At 34.2% G+C, this 18,268-nt stretch overlaps 1 protein-coding gene across 2 annotated transcripts in view; it reads left to right on the top strand.

Annotated features, from left to right (window-relative positions):
• Positions 1-8,804: 8,804 nt before the first annotated feature.
• The window catches only part of TwdlT (TweedleT), a 74,008-nt gene continuing 64,544 nt past the window's right edge, over positions 8,805-18,268 (top strand). Inside the window, exons 1-2 of one of the 2 annotated variants that reach the window (XM_074137434.1) lie at positions 8,805-8,878; positions 10,260-10,322. The gene's annotated coding sequence lies outside the window, so the exon portion shown is untranslated. Of the gene's footprint in view, positions 8,879-8,983; positions 9,070-10,259; positions 10,323-18,268 lie in introns of those variants that run through there. The other variant, XM_074137433.1, reaches the window with a different exon arrangement.

Here is an 18,268-nt window from a genome sequence, read left to right as displayed (position 1 = left end):
AGGGCGTCCAGAACGTTCAGCGTCACTTGTGCCCATATGGTCACTCCGAAAATTTTGAAACCACTTATAAACTGTTCTAATCGAAGGTGCAGCAGAGTCACCATAATGTTTATCAAGCTTCTCTTTAGTCTCCTGAGGCGTTTTGCCTTTCATAAAGTAGTGTTTAATCAACACATGAAATTCTTTTTCGTCCATTTTTTTGAAAGTCACTCGACTTCCTCGATTCAAACGAATGCCAAATACAAAGAAATAGACCGATCTGGCTGAAACTTGGTGTGTGTTCTTCCAAGAGATGCTACTAACTAAACATAACCTCGATACGCGCCAGTGGTGCTATCTCTCTGACTTTGCACGGACTTTTCAAACGACCCTCGTATAATTTAAAGGTACATCAAAAATATTATTAAAGCCCAATTCGATCTTAAACGTTCGCGTTCAATGCAAAATGGAATTGAACAGAAAGATGACGGACAACAACAATTATGAACAACTAGTTACTGTTCTTAAAGGCAACTTACTTGTTTCGCAATTTTAGTGTTATATTTAATTTAAAAAAAAATACACAAATAAAATATTTTTTTTAAAAATTTCTTTTGTTATTTACAATCTGTATAATACACTATACAATAAGTAAATAGGAAGAATGAAATAGAGGCGTGAAAGGCAGGAGGAAAGAAACTGCCCAGCGGTAGCACTCTCTACAGGATATGATTTTTAGGCCTTCAGTCGGCGAGGAAGTCGCGGGACCACTGGCGATTCAATCGGCGAGAAGGATTGTCAGGAATGTCAGAGGAGGCGAGAGACAGTACAAGAGGATTTGAGCAAGTACAGAGAGCAGTATGGAATTTTTGATATTTAGTCTTGGCTAATTGGTGTACGAAGAGGATGTTGAGGTCGTTGTGAAGAGTGAGGTTAGTCACCGTAGAAAGGAGCGTCAGCTATCAGTCGGAGGAGTTTTGACTGAAATGTCTTGTACAGTCCGTATGTTCTGTAGGTTTGGCTGAACCCCACAGCTCTAGTCCGTAAGAAATAGAATATTTAAACTATTTTCTAAATTGAAATTCAATAATATTTATTAATTATATAATAATATTCAGTTCGAAACTATTAGAGGAATTTTAATACAAAGCCTAGACTTCTTTAAATGATCGATATTAAAATGTAACTATAGTCCGGGTATTGGAATTCTATTACTTAGAGCTGGTGTGCCAAGATGGCGAGATTACTGCAGCACGGAAACTAGTAAAATGTTCTGCTAAACTATTGTACTTCTATGATTTGTTAAATAATATCCAACGAGCTATAGTCTGTGATTCATGTAAACCATAAATGTTTATAACTAGGGAACGGATTCGTATGTATTTACATATTTTTTTCTAGGCAATTTACAGACGTTTTTCAACTAGAAGTATTCATACTGACACTTTTTAAGCCGTTTGAGTCTACTTTTATTTCACATATTTCCACATATTTGGATGTTATCGCATATTTATACATATTTGATTAAAATAAATAAATATTTCTACATATTTAATCAAAATATGTACAATTTTTTCATATTTTTCATTTTGGGCATATTTTCATAATTGGGAGGTGGTTGACAGGAACTGTGAACCACAGACTGTAGGGCTGTGAATCACAGTGGGTACAATGGTTATTGTAATTTATACAGAATGCTGCTAAACAGTGACGGGCACTTGTTAGTTCTTTGAAGTTGTCTGACGTTGTCTGTTCTTTCAGCTCGTTCGTTGAAGTGTCCAATTCATTTCGTTCGGTCACTTAGTGTATTCTTTTTTGGGTGAAATGCCACGAACATCGGCCTCAAACAAACAACTGGTTGCTCAGCATTACAGTATTAACAGTAAACAGCTCAGTATTACTATGAAAACAACAATAAAATCAAGAAAGTCCTTTCACATCTCGAAGACGAAGCAGTAGCGATAAATACAGCCAAGTCTTTATTCGAGAAACCAAATTTAAGGAACGACCTTGCATTCATTTCTGACAATTGCGTATTTCTTGCACAAGCCATTACCCAACTTGAGTCCCAAAATGTTCGACTGACAGAAAACGTGTCCAACGTTAAAAAAAGTCATCGAAAAGGTGGAAGGAATACCTGGGAGTAAAGGAGATCTGATCAGATCAAAACTGGTAGAAGTACTGAGCAACAACAAAGGGTGGGAGACCATCTGCCAGATTTCTGATATTATCAGTGGAACAGAAGTCACCTCAGAACATCGTGTACCCTTTACAACCAACGAGATAACTTCTTTCAGCAAGGAAACCTATAATATCTGTAGATGTTGAACGATCTTTTAGTCGTTACAAGTCCATCTTACGCCCAGATCGTCGTCACTTTACGTTCCAACATTTGAAATTTCATGTGGTTGCAAACAATTTCGAAGAGTGAAGTTTTCAAAATTGAAAATTTAACACATCTTTTTATAAATAGTAAAAATGTTCTTTGTTGTATAAATCATTATAACTTGTAAAAACAAATTATTTTGTTCCTAATAAATTATTATAAATTGTAAAAATATTCTTTTCTTGTATAAATAATTATAACTTGTCCCCCCAAAAAAATTCCATTTTCATAAAAAAAATGTCCATTTTACTTAAATATTCCAGAAAATATTTTAAGAAAATCACATATTTTCCACATAATTGACGAAAATAAATGCATATTTTAATTAAATATTTGGCATTTTTAAATACATAAAAATCCGTTCCTTATTTATAAATCATTCTTAATTCAAAACTAACATTTATAACAAAAATCCACCATATTTAAACTGAGAAAACCTAAAAACGGTCATTTCAGGTGGAAACTAAACAATGGAAAGTCTATACAATTCCATATATGTATTTCTTTTTTGAGTCGTAAGAATGGCAAGGTGGCCTCTTAGAAGAAAAAGAAGTTGTCTGAAGTAACAAAGTGAAGGTAAATAATATAAATCGTGTGTTAACCAAAAATTTATTATATGAAAGGTACCTTCTAGTTTGTTATAAGATAGAAATGTTGAAATGTTGGCTACGCATCTGTTTATATATTTACCCAATATAATCATCAAAACATAACCACACATTAATCAATAATCTTCCTGATTTTACCTAATCAACTATTATTTTTAATAAATCTCATTTCAATACTCTTCATATTTTGATTTTAATTATTTTCTTTTAAAGGCATGGGAAAATAAAAAGAATTATTACGTAAGGAACTGTTGCCAATGGAATTTTGGGTAAAATTTTGTCATAAATGATTGAGCCATAGTCAATTCTTATGACTAGTTCATAATAATCTTGGATTATAGCGCGATTACGACGAACTTTTGAAAAGTCTTTGGGGAATAGGAACCCGCTCTGTGGCCCGTTATTAATCTGATCTAGAATTTACTCAAGACAGTTTTTAAGACTATCGTTAGATGCAATTACACTGTGACTAATTTAGTTGTAATTATTACAATCGCGCTGATTTGCCAAAAAGTAGATGCGTCCGAAAAATAAAAGATAAAACAATCAATCAAAATTAAATTTAGCCCAGCATCGAAGGAAGGTTATAGACGAAATCTACCCTTTGCTTTACTCTGTTCGATAGATTTTATTTTTTTAATTTTCTCTATAATGGCACCAATAATTTTTTTAAATCTGTCCAACTGTGGATAAAGTTCGCTACCTTGGACCATACCTAGACAAACGGTTGACATGGAATCCCCATACTAGACTGAAAAGACAATGCTACAAAACTTCTAGCCAGACTACTTGACAAACGATCGAAACTTAACCTACATAACAAAAGACTCTTATACCATCTGTTACTTTAGAGGATCATGGTATGGAATTGGCATCACAAAAGACGGAAGTCCTCCTCATTACAAGACGGCACATTGATACCAGAGTCCAGATGCAAGTGGGAGAAGTAGCAATGGGAACCAAAAGCGCGTTAAAATATCTAGGAGTATTCCTAGATACAAAACTAACTTTTGGGGAACATTTAAAACATGTATCTCTTAAGGCGGAAAAAACCACATCGGCACTAAGCAGGCTAATGGCCAACGTTGGAGGACCTTTGCCTAGCAAGAGACGGCTCTTGATGTCCGCGGCAAATGCTGCCATGTTATATGGCAGCGAAATTTGGGCGGAAGCCCTAAAAAAGGAAAATATAAGAAGTGGCTGGCGGCAGTCCAAAGAAAAGGGGCACTGAGAATTATCAGTGCTTATAGGACGGTTTCCAGGTCGGCGGCCCTGGTAATAGCAGGTGTTCCCCCCATTGACTTGGTGGCAATGGCCAGAAGAAGGACCTACCTGCTGAGGGAGTCTCTAGGTAGTACCGACGCCAAAAAGAGAGCGATTGCTCGGCTGGCACAAGATTGGAGAGCCTGCTGGGCCAATGACCGCCATGGGCGATGGACGGCAGAATTAATTGTTGACCCGGTGATCTGGGCAGAAAGGAAACATGGGGAGGTGGATTATTACCTCACACAATTCCTTACTGGCCACGGGTATTTCGCAGGATTCCTTAAAAAAATAGGGAAAAGGCCGTCTGGGGCGTGTATTTACGGGGACTCGGACTCGGATGACGCCCTGCACACCTTTTTTGAGTGTACACGATGGGTACAAGAAAGAAGAAGCTTGCAGGAAGTCACCGGTCCGATAGCTCCGGACAGCATCGTCGGGCGGATGCTGGAAGATGAGGAAGCCTGGGCAAAGGTATCTTCCATTGTTAAAAAAATATTAATAAGGAAAAAGAAGGACCTCGAATTATTGTAGGTAAGGTGGAAGAGTAAAAAAAAAAAAAAAAGGAAGGAAAGTCAAGTAACGAGGCGCCATCCCGAAGTAATGCTGTTTGGCGGTTCCGGGATGGATATTTACGCCTGAAGGGGAGGGGTTTTTTTAGTGGGTCGAGCCCCACACACCCGACAGATCGTCGGAAGGTGCCTTTGGCATTTTCCCCCTCGCAAAAAAAAAAAAAAAAAAAAAAAAAAAAAAAAAACATCTGTTACTGCGACCTATTTGGTCATACGGCATCCTAAGTATGGGGGATCAACTAAACGTTCCAATTCTTTACGCATACAGACTTTACAATCAAAAATACTCCGAAAACTTCTGAACGCTCCATTCTATGTATCTAACCTCACTGTCCATAATGATCTCAAAATCCCTTTCATTAACGACCTTACTAAAACTCGTTTCTTAAAATTCAGCAGCTCATCCTAATCCTTTAATTGAACACTTATCTTCTTCCGCAATACCAAGGTAATCCTCCAAGGAGATTGAAGAGAAGATGGCCCCGCAATTTGCTCTCCTCATAAGAGCAATATAGTACTATATTCACGTTAATGGAGCGACACCACTGGGTGTCTGCCTTCTCCTATCCCATATTCCTGATATTATTTCATCTTACATCATATTTGCTTGTTGCAACAGTTGTTGCAGTTGCGAATTTCAACGAAAGATTTTTTTTTGTAAATCTTTAAACTCATACAACTTTGATTTTTAAACCTTATACTTCTTAAATCAGATCTGAGCGGAGAGGTGAATTTGAATTCCTTCGAGTGTAATTGGAGTGTAAAGTTATGAGATTATTACCTGTGAAATTTTACGAAGAATTCAATATTTGAGTAAAATCTCCAAATTTAAGGCCCACCTAGATGAGTAATTTATTCAAATTTTAGCACAATCCCTAATTTTCCGATTGCGATAAGTTGTGAACAGTGAACACACCACATTTTTCAAAGAAATCATAATTTAATGAATAATTCATAGGTGCTAATTCGGTTAATTTAAACTAAAAAATCATTTATGTCCAGTTAACGCCATAAATTAACAAGCAACTGATGGTTAACTGGCATTCAATTGAAGCTAATCTCATGCCGGCCGTCAGGCTACACTTAACGTTTCAGTTCCAAACGACTGCCTGCTATCATTTCGCCACCTATCAACAAGTGCGCTTGACATTGTACTTCACTTACACCTGTTAATTAGCGAATACTAAATAGTGTTAGGTAATTATTTGCAGCTAATAAAAAGAGATAATCAATGGCTTTCAACGCTTCGCCATTAAGCTATAACTTTCCCCTCAACAAAAGTTGGGTTTATCTTTAAATAAACTGGACAAGACAAATTTTACTTCGGTCTTTTTTGGTTTCTTTCATTACGAGGAAGTATTGAAATCATACAATACGAGTTTTTACTGGATATAACTGTTTTAAGGTTTCCTGGGCCCTAAATAGTGCAATAAAGCCTTATAATGCATGTAATGTTCTCCGAAAAGAAGTTGCATGCCAAAGTGATAGGCATGATAACGTTAGTCGCAAGTTTAAATGAAATGCCCTTTGACTTTAGCGACTGTCAAAAAAAAAAAAAAAAAACAAAAGTACAGAAAAGCTTCATTCGACAGTAAGGAGCACATATTCCACCTCGAAATTCTAACAACACAAAGAATAATCATAAATATTCCACAGGTGCTGGTACATGGTACCGTATTCCGGAGGAATTCCGGTTTTGAAATATGCAGCCCGAACAGGGATTGAAAATCTACCCGATCGTTATGCGTTCTTTCTTCTTTTGAGATATGAGAGAAAGATATTGTTTATATTACAAATATTAAATTTTTTTAAAAAATTAATATAAAAAAAAAGGTTAGAATGAGCAAATATAATTATTTTAAATTAACTCCTAGATTAAGCAGGTGTAAGTAAATCCCCAAGTTCATCTTGGTCGCCAGGACGTGAACAAATTCCAGTTTGATATGTTTAAATCAATAATTCTTCTGAAAGATTAATGATAGGTTAGCTAGTTGACAAGCAATAGGCCGTTCAGCGATACTACTAATTTGAAGTAATATTAATGATGTTGCAACTGCAAGCAAGTAAATTAACGTTCATCTAAAGTAGCATTAATAAGATAAGATCATTGGATGATGTTAGATCTTCAACCTTGTCACCGATCATGTTTAAATCACCTTGGTACATCCTAGCTATTCCAAAACTTTACTGTCTAATTATTCTCTAAATATAATTATTAAGAAACCATTTTAGGAAAGCTGACGTAGAAGTTGTTTTATTATCAGTTCATATATTTGCTCATCATTTCATTGAAATTATATTTCATGCAAAACTTGATCGAATCGCTAATTAACACGTTGCAATGGAAGATCTTCAAATGCAGTTTCTAATTATACGTTTGAAACAACTGAATATGTGAAGTCGTGTTTAAATTATCAATTGACGGCGACCAATTTTTTTGTATGCATCACAATCTCAGTACTTAAATGAAAAATATTTCAGTCTTTTGTAAACGGAACAATAAATTAAGTACTGCACTTCCATAACTCTTTCATTTTAGCTTTAACAGCTTACGAATAGAGAGTAGAAAATTATGGTCTCTAAAGCCAAATCAACTTTCAGATGGTTAAGAAACATCACACTTAATTAGGATCCTTCCAAATTTCTTTCCTTTAATTACATTCAACAAGTTAATTAGAGAAATAGTTTTTAGTGTAAATTAATAAGCGACAAATATTCAGTCAATGATGAAGACCAAAGTTATACTTTTGCCAAGTAGAGACAGGTTCCTTCAGTGTACATCTGAACACTATTCCGACTCTGAACTTTACTATGCAGAAAGTCAGGAGTCTGATCCAGTTTCTAGTAAATCAGCTGGAGTAATAAAATACTCAAAGGGTGAATTCCCGGTTGAGTTTGATAGTGGTTCAGAAACCCTGGAAGCTGTAACTCTGACTGTCACACAGCGACCCAAACGTAATCGATTTGAGAAATTAAGGAAGAAAACACTACTAGAACTATACACTACTATCTTGAGGGAAAAAATATAGACATTTTCTTTAGAAAATAATTGCCATTCAAAAAGCTTCTCCAAAAACAGTACATTTATCAATTTAAAAAAGTGGAAACGCATTAAATTATTCACTAAATTTTAAAATAAGCAACTTATATATTTGGCCATAGATAAACCCATGATCTTTCCTCCAAAAAATCTTGAAAGTTATTATTACCAAAGATAAAAGAAAGAAGCTTTTTATAATTTGACAGCAAAAGAAGAAAAATTTATTGAAGAGCCTCTAGCGCTCGCGGTGATAATTAATAGAAATGACCACCATCTCATTTCCCATTATTTAAACGTTTTTGAATACTTTAAAATGTTAATTACAAATTATCAATGTAATATTATTAAGAAAATAAGATATAAGAAAAACAAATGTTTGGAAGTTTAAATTTTGAATATTTCAAATACAGATTAGCTGATTATCTCAGAAGATAGTATGACGTTATTAAAACAAAAGTTGTATACCACATTATTCAATTGTCATTTACATTTAAATGATTCAAAGTAGGCGAAAATACTGAAATCACTATTATGTTGTAATTTTGAACAGTTAAATACATGCATAATTAAATCTTACCTTCTTTAAATTGAAACTTCATTGATGACAATCTAATTTTATATCGTAGGTAACACTTTTACACTCTCCACTTGTTCACTAATTTAACAATACACCTTTATTAAAGTTTCATATTTCATTAAGAATTACTTTTAAAAACAATAAAAAGTGTTATTACTTCACAAATCGAACGAAACTTCACATTATTAAAATTAAAGAACAAGATGGCTTCCGGCAACTAGTAACTCACCTGACAATTAAGGATACCTATATTTAACAGAGTGGCAAACTTGATTTAAAATACTGTGCTATCTCATACGTCACTGATATCAATGCACCACTGGTTTTTGTGCAGCCCCCCTTAATGGAAACTTTATGCAAAGATGTGAATTAATTAATGACCAGTGAATTCATTATTTTTCTTGTAACAGAATATTTAGCCTTCGTGTTATTCTAAAATAATATTATTTTAAAGTAAGTGCCTTCAATATTTCTATTTCTTTTTATTCTTTTATTAGAATATTCTTAGGAGTTAGGTTATATAATTAAGGTAGACAGATTGTAACCTAACAAAGTCATGGAGAGCCTATGGTTAAAAAACTTTGAATTCCTTTGACTCCAACTTCAAAATAAAACATTGTTTCAAGAAAGCGATAGATTTTACGGTAAGTTATCAATATTTTACTTTAAATAAGCAGTTTCAATAAACAGCCAACAATAGTAAATGAAATTGAATTAACCATTATTGGTTAATGAAATTTGATACGATTCTCAATAAATCCAAATTCTAGTATTTTAAAATTTTGTAATATTTCCAAGCTATTTATTTTAAATATTTTGTGAATTATGGTTTACATTTTTTAATCCATGCATTTATAACATCCACAATTTCATGTATGCACAATTCCTGAAATTATTGACGTTAGTTAGCAAGGTAATTAATTGAAAATTACAGTTTTCATTAAAGTTTGGCGTTTACATTTTAATACGAAAATATTAATGAATATTTCATCTCTGTTTTTTGTGGTAGTCTTTAAATTCGTATCTTTCTAGCTCGTACCTGCAAACTATGACGATTGCAGTAAAGAATATTTTTGCCACATACATTTCAGTTTTTGGTTAATTTTATAAACAACTATATATCTCGTCTGTTGAATTATTCTTACAGTTTTAAAATGTTTAAAGAATACAATGTATAGAATTTTATGTTGTGTTATTGAGTGGCATCTTTTGTAAGAACTTTTACTTGCTTTGCCCCTTTTGTTTAAAGCTCTATATTTATTTGTGAAGCTTTGATAGGAAGAAGTGTTTGTATCAAATTAACCAATTAATATTGGTTTTTTGTTCAAAACTAGGCCTTTTTAAGTTTCACTAGATTTGTAAACCGGATACACACTTGATCATCAATTTCTGTAGAAAAGTTTTCTTTTATTTCCTCGTCTGATTGGTCACGGACATTGGCAACATGGTTTCAGTTTTGTCGTGCATTCAAATTATTGGCTTTAGGTAAGCAATTTTTTGCTAACCGTTACAAACATGAAATTGCCTTTCTCCGCAAAGGAACTATTTCGTTTTCTTGAAAACTTATATTTTTAAAAATATGAGTCATAATTATAGATTTATTAATGAAACCAATTATATCCTGATTTTGAGACACACTTTCGGATTACAATTTTTTAATCATAATAATATCTTCTTCTTAGAAGTGTTACTGCTTCTGCCGAAATGTTTCAACCATTTTAGTTGTTAAAGAAGTAACATACTGAATCAATAATTACTGTTGGCACTAGTTAATATTTTGATAAAGAAAATACCTATCTTTTTCTTAATTTATAAATTTTGATTTTGTTCACAGTTGCTCTGAACCTGCCATTTATATCTTATGAAATCTTCAGGATAAAAGGAACTCTTTACTGCTGTAAGTAACAGAATGCATGCTTTTTTATACTCCAAATCTTAATCTATTTGCTTCAATTACTCCGGATATTATCATAGGGTTTTTTGTTAATTACTAGAATGGTTTAAGCGTTATGGGAAATCGCAAATGTGCTGACAGAGAGCTTTAAAGATTATTAACCTTCTACTTTTATGTCGAAGATATGCATAACCTATTTTTTGTATAGGTATATTTTCTATAAATGTATTATTCTTTCTTTTAGCAGCAACATGTTTTTATGCCCCTATCTTTTTGTATTCCAATTTCTTCTGGAATAGGAAGAGCAATTTAATACATCCCATTCTAATGCTCCAGGGCAGGTTTATTTCTAGAGTAGTCCTAGCTGGTGAATGGAGCCGAAAGATTGGGATAGTCACTCCCAGAAGCTTTATACGTCCCTCTTCTCTCAAAGGAGAGCATGTCCTCCACTTCTAGAAGCACTTCGAGGCTCTAGATGATTCCCAAATTAGATTAGACAAGAAAAGCTAATTATTCCGCGAGGGCGCCTTGTGCCTCAGAGATACCGTTCTCGACACAGTCGTCCTTTCTTTGTCTCATCGATTGCATGACTTCTTGATTTGTGCTAGAGAAGTTATAGGGAGATAGAAAGAAGCAGAGTTAGGAATAATCACTCAATAGTGTCAGAGGCTTATAGATGGGTTTCTTTACCCACATCTTAACTATTTGGAGATAGAGATGGAATTTTTCCTCCTCCATCCAACTTGGAATTATTTTTCCAATTGTTTGTCATCATAAATGATATTTGCTCCTTGTTATTTATTATTTTGGGTTTTATTTCTGTAGATCAATACTTTGAAGAGTAATGGAGTTGGCTCCACCGTAGGGCTTCCTTGAAGTTTGTGCTCCGCCTAGTTATGAGCAAAATATTATCCCTTCCATTTCCACTGATGCTTGTGTATGTATACTGTTCAAAATTAAATAGTTTTTAGCAACTTTTCTTTACACAACAATACGGATAGAAATCCGGCTAAACTAAAAAATTTCACGGAATACAAAAAGTACAATTTCAAAATCAATTGTAATTCTGATTTTGTACGTAGATAAGCGGATAAGACATTACAACTACAAACATTAGTCATTGTAGTGTACATTATTTAGATTTATCGTCTGTTTTAGGCTGGTGTACGTCAGTGAATACTGATTACTGATTGCTTCTGTATTCTACAAATAATTATAAATACATAGACCGTTCTACATCTTGTTAGCTCTTTAATGAAAACTTTTATGATAAAATTAAATATTTTTTCTTTTACATTTAGTATGTACAAGCTCTAGGTGATAGTTATAAGACCTCTGATTTATTGGTAAGTTTTGGTCATTGCTAAAACCTTCATCTGTTATAGTTTACTAAACTCCTGCTTTCGCCCACTTTCTCGTCCGTTCCTTTAAATCTCTTGGTCTCTAGCCTTTTTGGTTTACATGTTCTTACATCCATTTTGCGATGATCATCCTTGACATCATCTAGCCATTTTATTCTAGATCTTTTACGGCACCTGTTGTCTCCATGGTTACTAAATATTAATTTCTCTTTGAAATCTTGGTTCAGTGGGTTTCATTGGCATTTAAACCGACTGGCCTAATTGTACCGTTTTGAGATTATTCATCAGGAACAGTATCCTGGGCAAATTGCTTGATTTGAATACTTTTTCTAATGCATATGTTGCCTTCAGCTAGTATCGTTTTAATTTCATTGTGGTCGGTAATTACTGTGATCTGTTTTGTTTTTTTTCAACTCGCCATCTTCCTGGACAATTTTTGTCTGTCCTCTCCTTCGCCAAAAAATGGTTTTTATCATTGATTAGCAATCCTATATTCTCATCGAATTCCTAACTCGCACCAGCCAATGCTTGCTTTACTTCTGGTTGTTATAGCATCATCATTATTACAGTTTATAAATCGTGCCATCAGGGAATCCTTATAGCTCCTACTCAAAACTCAAAACCTATACATTGAACTACTCTGGATGCATTGTACTCTAGTCTTAAGCCGTTTTTTTATTTATCCTAAAGTGTACAGAAGTCAAGTTTTTGATATTACTGCCCCCTGAGAATCTGCTTCAAAGAAACTCCCAACTTTTACATGAATTCCAGTAACTTTTCTCCTGTGGTGTGCCTCTTTGAAGTCAATTAAACTGATGCTATAAACTCATCATTACCCGTGTGACTTCTCTAACATCAGTTGCATAGAAAATAATAGATTTTCAAAGTGCATCATCTAGGGTAAAAACCATGCTGATACAGGCTTCCAATCAGTCACAACCTTCCAAAAAGCCACTCCAGCTTGTAAAACACATATTAATATACTTCAGCGCTTCTCCTTCATTCTTAACCATTTCCATGCTTATTTCATCTTCGCCCAGCAGAGCGTTGTAACTATTTCTTAAATCTTGTTTTTTTTCTGTCTACTACATTTCGTTGCATTATTTTTTAATCTTAAATTTATTTTTTATTAGAAGAAATTGATGAAATGATAAAAAGGAGTGTTAGCTCCGTTCCTGGCCAGCTAATCAGCTATTTCATTCCCCTTGATCCCCATATGACCCGACACGCATTCCAGTCGAACTTGTGCCAGTTGTTCTAGGGCCTTTTTACATTTCCAAACCAGGAAAGTGAGGGCCTTCAGTGCAGCTTGACTGTTCGAAAAGATGCAAATCTCCCTATTTCTAAGATCTATTCGCCGGCTTTCCTCAGCAAAAGTTTCGATTGCATTGTATACATGGAGTTGAGTGAAAATAGTTAAAGCAACTTTTGAGAATGTTCTTTGAGAATGAGAGAGAAAATTTTCTAAAACCTTTTTTCTTTGGTCTCTCAGAGAATCTCCACTCAGATATTACCATCAAATATTTCTCATAGAAAGTTTGATACAACGTCATCTTCTTTTTTTACCAGTAATTAGAGAATATTTTATAACTCCAAGAAGACATATTGTGCGGTTTTTTAAAAAAAACAGAACACAGACTTGGATAGATAATGAAAGTGAAATTAGTGGGCAAGGCGTATCGAGTATTTTATTGGTGGCCAAACAATAAAATAACAGAAACTGAACTGACTAAACAGGATGAGCAATATGACTTACAAGTTACAGACACTATCGTTTTCTCATTAGCACATACACAGGTACATCTGTCTGTATTATTACTATGTACGCTTACCTGCTACCATTTTAACAGTATACACACAAATACGTATGTATACTTATAGTCAATATTAGGATGTTTGCCAACCAATTAACATTTCACTACTTCCTTTTAGTCAGACACAAACACACAAACACAATTTTAGTAGTGTCAGAGCGGGAGTCACTTTGCCGCCATTATTACTGTTAGTTTCACTTTTTTAGTTATTCAACATTTAGGAGATTTTTTTTTTTTTTTATTGCAATTCTGCCAATTTTCTATTTTGTGTTTTCAGCTAAAATAGACTCTCTTTTTTTGGCTCCTCTTGGACAAGGAAAATGTTTTTTTTTTTCAAAAATCAGTCATTGTTTAACTGTTTGTAACTTTTCCTGTAGTTTAGCACATCTTTTAAAAAGGAAAATTCCAAATTGTTCTAGCAGTAGATTTCGTTTTTTTTTTTTTTTTTTTTTCCGGAGGGCCCTCGTAATATGGACTTAATTAGTCATAATGTTCGACAGTGCTCTGGAGTTTCATACGTAGCACCTTTTCATGACTTAATGTTCTTGCAATACACTGGACTTTCACGCACAGCACCCTTTCATGACTTTTTGTTCTTGCAGTACGCTGTACCTTCACGCATAACGCCCTTTCATGACTTAATGTTCTTGCAGTACACTGTACTTTCACGCACAGCACCCTTTCATGACTTTATGTTCTTGCAATACACTGGACTTTCACGCACAGCACCCTTTCACGGCTTAATGTTCTTGCAGTACACCGGACTTTCATGCACAGCGCCCTTTCATGACTTTTTGTTCTTGCAGTACGCTGTACCTTCACGCATAACGCCCTTTCAGGACTTAATGTTCTTGCAGTACACTGGACTTTCATGCACAGCGCCCTTTCATGACTTTTTGTTCTTGCAGTACGCTGTACCTTCACGCATAACGCCCTTTCAGGACTTAATGTTCTTGCAGTACACTGTACTTTCACGCAAAGCGCCCTTTCATGACTTTATAGCTTATTATGGACTTAATTAGTCATAATGTTCGACAGTGCTCTGGAGTTTCATACGTAGCACCTTTTCATGACTTAATGTTCTTTTAGTACACTGGACTTTCACGCACAGCACCCTTTCATGACTTTATGTTCTTGCAATACACTGGACTTTCACGCACAGCACCCTTTCACGGCTTAATGTTCTTGCAGTACACCGGACTTTCATGCACAGCGCCCTTTCATGACTTTTTGTTCTTGCAGTACGCTGTACCTTCACGCATAACGCCCTTTCAGGACTTAATGTTCTTGCAGTACACTGTACTTTCACGCAAAGCGCCCTTTCATGACTTTATAGCTTATTATGGACTTAATTAGTCATAATGTTCGACAGTGCTCTGGAGTTTCATAGTAGCTCTTTTTCATGACTTAATGATGTTCTTGCAGTACACTATACTTCCACGCACAACGCCCTTTCATGACTGTATTGCTTATTATGTTCGACAGTGCGCTGATCCCCTCGTACGTCACTAATCTCCTCTCTTTTAAGACTTTATCACTCATTGTGTTTGTCAAGGCACTGAAAACAGATTAAGGAACCAATCTGGACTTTAGATATTTATTCCCTAAAATAATCGGAAGTACGAGAATTACCATCATTTATCATAAACCAAATATATCGCATTTTTAAAAAACAAGTATTTTCTGGAATATAAGTTGTTGAAAATAATCTTTATTATTTATATAATACAACTTTATTGTTCAAACAAAAGAATTAGAATATTAAGGTTATAAAATTTATTCAAAAAAAAATTAAGTTATAGTTCCAATGAATTACTTTTATCATTATAAAATTATTACAATAGTACGTCGTATTTATTCTTTAAAATACATTTTTTTATTTAAATTGGGTTGAAATATGTAAATTAGCTAAAATGAACTGTAGCTTGTGCTTTGAATTAAATTTGAACGAATAAATAGCATTATGCAACGTTTCTTACAATATTCAGTATGTTAAACAAAACATTTTGTTTTCAACAAAAAGTTTCTCTTTATTATTTCTGCATTCGACTTGACATTTAAGATCTGCCCTCTGTATAGTAAATTCCCTAAAATAATAAGACTACGTCTTAAGAGCCTGATGGACTGGCAAAGCAAGCGAGATCTTAAGGCTGTTTAGTTGCTCTGTATTTACTGTGGTTACTCTTAAAATGTAGGTGCCACGGTAGCCGAGCGGTTATAGGTGAGACCTGTAAAGCTAATATGTATTTAATGGTTAATAAAAGGAATTTTAGAGTAAAGTACGATTTGCTAATCGCCTCTGTCAACGACACCTAATTGGTAGTTGGACGTAAAGCTCGCCTTAAAAAAAGAGGCATTACTTTAATTTACTTTACTCTACTCTTAAATGCCCCCTGCCATCAACTCTAAGTTTGAAGACTCTGAAATTTTAAATCCAAATTTCAATTATTTTCATCCCTCTTAGAATATTTTTCGATAACTTTTTTTTTTTTAGAATAATGAAACAAATTTCTTAATTACCTCCTCCATTCCTTCAAGCTATTGGTCGTAAATTTAGATCCCTCGAGATATTCTCATTCTCTCCCAGACTCCCAGTCGAAGCTCACTTCCCAGCTATCTCTTCTTCAATTCTCCGTTTTCCCCTTACAAGTGCCGGCACAGCCGATCTCTTTTTCACCTTTGGGGAAGTGACGTTCACTCGCTAATCGCTGTAGCAATTTATTTGAAGATACACCGCGTTTATAACCATCCCACAGTTATTCTTTCCCGATTAATACCTTTACCTTTACATCCACTTCATTAAGGTTAACTTCATTCCCAATTTACGGTGAATACGGTGGCTGAGGCATGATAATGTCATTCAACAATTCCTGAGCGATGCTCTTGCGACGGTTTTTTTTTTTTATCAAAATTCAGCAATTTTGGAACGAACTTCGCTGCCACACGCTTCATGCTCAAAATTTCCGAAAAAATTGCATGACATGTGCCAACCGATATGCCGACATCCTCAGCAACTTCTCTAATTGTGATTCGACGAGTCTTCATAACAATTTTCTTTACTTTCTTAACATTTTCATCGGTTGTTGATGTACTGGGGCGTCCAGGGCGAGCGTCGTCATTCGCATCTTCTCGACCTTCTGTGAAAAGCTTGTAACACTTGTAAACCTTTTTTTGACCCAGAGTACTCTCACCGTACGCCACTGTCAACATTTCAAGTGTTTTTGAGCACTTAATTCCATTTTTTACACAAAATTTGATTCAAATTCGTTGATCCATTTTTGTCGACAGAAGAAAATCGCCGAACTCGCAAAACACTTGCCTTATTTATGCCTCTCACAAACAAACTAAACATGCTATATAGCTACAACTTTGAAAATATGTTCGAGACAAGTGTACCAACATAAAAAAAAAAAACATTCGTAATTCGAATGTACGTAGCCCGCGAAATTTGAAAATTCACCTTATTTATTGAACACACCTCGTACCTCCAGAAGCTCATTTCCACTAGCTTGAAAGGCTGGTACCTCCTAGCTCTTTATCTTGACCATTTTTTCCAGCTTTTCCGCTTCTTTTCCTTGTAAAAATTTTCTGTTGATGTTTTTTGCCCCCACATGTACGTTTATTGCTTCTTGGCGTCATTGGTTTCTCATCAAATGATCACATTTTTCATCTATTTCATGACCATCAACAAGCAAAATCTTTTTCCTTTATAAAACTTGGTGAAGACGACGCATAATAATAGTATTATAATTTGGGCATTGCCTAATAACTACCGTATGAATTTCATTCTTTAGGCCTAACCACACTTGTAGCAATAAAAATATAATAATTAAAGATTTTTATCTTTATTATTATATAAATAAATAAAGGAAAAAATGGAATTAATTGAAGTTTGTTGCTTCACTGACAATAATAACTCGTCAGTTTCCGATTATATCATTATTTCAAGTGTAATGTTTGTAAAAAAAGACCGGAAATGTTAAATGAATATAATTTACATTATTGTTACAAAAACATATCCTAATTAACATTTTCTCGTTAAAAAACAAACAAACACCAACTGTATAATAATAATTTCTGCTTGAAAATTCCTTTGCAATAATAAAAAAACCAGATCTGAACTTAAAAAGTTAAACACTTTAATTTTAAGCACACTTGGCTGATGACTGTTAACATTAACAAATATATATATATATGTGTATAATCAAACTAAGATGGAGAAGAACTGCTTATCATGAAGAAAGTTATGAAAGTATTAGTAAATATTACGATGGCAATTTTGATTTATTTAAAAGTGTATTTTAAAAATGACGAATGTGTACTTCAGCATATTTTAACACTTACAACCTGTTGGTTCATTTGCAAAACAATAATCTAGTTGAATAATATTAACTTTCTCTAACTGGTGGAAAAGGGGTTTTTAGCATCAGAAATGCGGTAAAGTAGTAAAATAATCGCCTATTTTTTCAGGCGGGGCTTTACGTCCAACTACCAAATTAGGTGTCGTGGACGGTGGCGACTAGCAAACATACTTTACTGTAAATTTCTTTTATTAACCATTAAATAAAATGCAAGGCTTAAGAGACCAAGAATCGAACCCAGTACCACAATACATATTACCTTTACAGGTCTCGCCTCTAATCGTTCGTCTACTGTGGCGCCTAGAAATGCAGTACTTGAAAGTCCATTGTATAAACCATTATCTTATACATAATCTTCTTCAATTTTTTATTAAAAATTAGTTCGTTACACTTCAGTAAAACTAAACTATTGA

Source organism: Rhodnius prolixus, unplaced genomic scaffold (assembly GCF_049639745.1).
Source record: "Rhodnius prolixus isolate KJV_2025 unplaced genomic scaffold, Rpr scaffold_5, whole genome shotgun sequence".
NCBI classification, from domain to species: domain Eukaryota; kingdom Metazoa; phylum Arthropoda; class Insecta; order Hemiptera; family Reduviidae; genus Rhodnius; species Rhodnius prolixus.
This window is presented reverse-complemented; position numbering and strand designations above follow the sequence as displayed.